Raw genomic sequence first — 3,035 nt, forward strand, 5'->3', positions numbered from 1 at the left:
GAGGATGTGGCTCAGTGGTTAAGTGCCCCTGGGTTCAATTCCTGGTACCTGATGTTTTTAAAACATTTTGTCTTCTGTGTTTTATGATCAGGAAACCCTGAAGAATTGTCCTTTTCTTATTATCAAAAGAGAAGCTGCCACCCAGCACTTAGCATTACCCTCTCCCTGAACTTGGGACATACCTGGTTATCAGGTCCCTGGGAAAGTTTTAGGGAAGGAGAGAAAGTAGGGGGAAGAGGAAAGTCTTGTTCAGTTACTGTTCATTGGATAGCCCATTTTAGTCTTGAAAACCGTTTATTCCACTGAAGTTTTATGATGCGAGGGTTTCAACTGTCTCCTCATCCTCTGGGTTATACCACACTGACGGGAGAGAATCTGGTATGTTTCTGGATTATGAAATAGCAAAAAGCAGAACAACACACACTGGCAACAGAAATGACTACAAATTCTAATTTCCCAGGCAGATCCATAGAGACCAGAGTTATGGGAAAGTCTCTGAAACACTTGGAAGAGACTCAGTCCTGTGTTCCTCCCTAACCCAGACTGATGTGTGGGTTTCATGTTTCAGTGAGAGTTCATCAAACCAAACCACAAAAGACAAAAGACACATGAGTTTTATGCCAAGATTCCTCTTTTTTTTTTTTTTTTCTGAGAAGATTGAACTGAGGTTTAAGTCATATATCTGAAGCAATCTTAACTGAAGATTGTCAGTTAATTCAGAAATAGATTTGAGATGATGAGAAAATTGGGTTTTGAAAGAAATCAGTAAAGTATTCACCTTCCTCATCACTTAATGAAAATTTAAACAGAAAATTATCTAAGGCAGCGGGAACGGATTTCCTGAAATTCTGAGTCAAGGGTACAGCCTAAAATATCATAGGTAGCGACTATTGGCAATTGGTGTTTTTGCTCCTCCCAGACCCATCTCCTTGCTACCTCATCAATGGCCTTAAATCATTCCCGAGGGTTCTTTCTGCTGGAGATAATTGTTCTTGGTAGTCTCATGAGGATTATTGAGGATTATGTTCAAAACAGATTCTGGGCATTGACCCCGGACCCTCTGAATTAGAGTTTTTGAAAGTGGAGCACTGTAATGTACATTTTCAAGTAGTTCTCCCATTGTAACTCTCTGGCCCGAAAACTTGGAGAATCGCAGGTGTCAATCATCCCAACATGGATTTATATGATTTTCTGTCCTAGTCCATTTCTGTTGCTATAACAAAATACATGAGACTGGGTAACTTATGGAGAAGAGAGGTTTATTTGGTACATGATTTTAAGTCTGAAAATTCCAAGCTTGGGCAGCCACATCTGGTAAGGGCCCCATGCTGAATCATAATGTGGTAGATGACATCACATGGCAGGAGTGTGCATGGGAGTAATGAGCAGAGCATACAGAGGAGCAGGTCTGTGAGAGAGTCCTAGTGGGAAGAGTCAGCCTTGCTTTATAACAATTTACTCTCAAAGTAACTAATCCAGTCCCAGGAGATCTAACCTATTCCCTCCAGACAGGCATAGATCTCTTCCAAGGGTAGTCTCCATGACCTTATTAGGTCCCAGGGGGCCCCACCTCTTAAAAGTTTCTGCTACTTTTCAATACTGTTAAAGTGGGGATGAAGCTTCTAGAACATGAACCTTTGAGGGAAAAACCATAGCCAAGCCACACCAGTTTCCAAATGGTGAGTGCTTGGGCCCAGCCAGTCTGTGCTCTCCAACCTCCAATTACCATTTCCCATGAACATCACACCTTAGAGAACTTCTGATTCCTGTCTTCAGTTGAACCTGGAACATTTTATCTCATCAGTAAAAGAAGGACATTCTCTCAGACAACGAGGTGCTTGCCAAAATATTCAGAGCCCAACTAGGAGAGGCTTCCCATGGCCAAAAATGGAACAATTTGAGCATCAAAAGAGAAAAAAAGGCCACTCTAGACCAGGATACGTCACTTTTTACTTTAAAATTCATGAGTTCATAGTGACAATAAGACATGAAACACGTGGGTCACCTTGAGGGATGCAGAGGAATCAGCCTATTCTATGCGGTCCTGCCTTCCCCTTAGGTGACCACTTCTTCAAGGAGGGGACCATATTCCGCCTTGTCTTTGCAGTCCCCACGGTGACCTCTCCCTGCCTTGCAAGTGCTTGGTGAGTGTTAGATCACAAACTGAGTGGTTTCTCTACCAGCAAAGAAGACTTTCTCCACATCTATAATTATGTCAGTGCATTAAGGGAAGGAAGGGTGCACTCTAAATTCTTACTACAGAGACCCAAATGTTGTGCATCCTTATAAATTATTGGGATTGCTGCATTGCCCTTATTCTGAAGCTAGAGCTTCTCACCTCCCATCACAGATGGCAGGGGGATGTCAGCTTCTTCCTAATGTCACCATCAACCTCCGCCCCCTGTTGCAATCTTAGACCTACTGCCGCCTTACCCTGTGTGGTACTCTGCAGGCCCCTCCTTGGTTTTGCCAAACTGGTTTCGTCCCAAGAAAGTCTCTGGTTACACACAGATACTGGAGAAAGAGTCCTGTCCAAGCCTAAAATGACCTTGGAAATGGGGTTGGGGACCAAGTTCATCTTCCAGGTACCATTCCCTAGGGGCAGACAGCCTCCTATGGATGCGTGCCCCTGGGTAGCAGGAAGAACTTCTCCTCACTTCATGTTTCATCACTGAAGTTAGACGTGGGCTCTGTCAGGGGAAACACATTTTTATAAACAACTGAAGAGGAATCCGAGTCCTACACAAATCAGTCATGTGGCAGCTTGTGGCCATGAGCAAGTAATGGCTACTCTACATCTCTGTGTCCTGAGCTTTAACAATGGCAAAAGTGCCCTTCTCAGGAGTCTTGTGACAATTAGAAAAGTGTAGACTAGGCATTCAGCAGGCACTGTCTTCAGCCTGGGCAACCCATCCCTGTCCTTCCTTCCACCAGGGATTAGCTCAGCTGTTCTTTTGTCCCGCTGACTTCTATCCTTCATTTCTGCATGGGGACTCTGATCGGGGGCAACAGTGTGAGGAAGTGGCACCAGCCTC

The sequence above is a fragment of the Callospermophilus lateralis genome, chromosome 1, assembly GCF_048772815.1.
Source record: "Callospermophilus lateralis isolate mCalLat2 chromosome 1, mCalLat2.hap1, whole genome shotgun sequence".
Taxonomy (NCBI): domain Eukaryota; kingdom Metazoa; phylum Chordata; class Mammalia; order Rodentia; family Sciuridae; genus Callospermophilus; species Callospermophilus lateralis.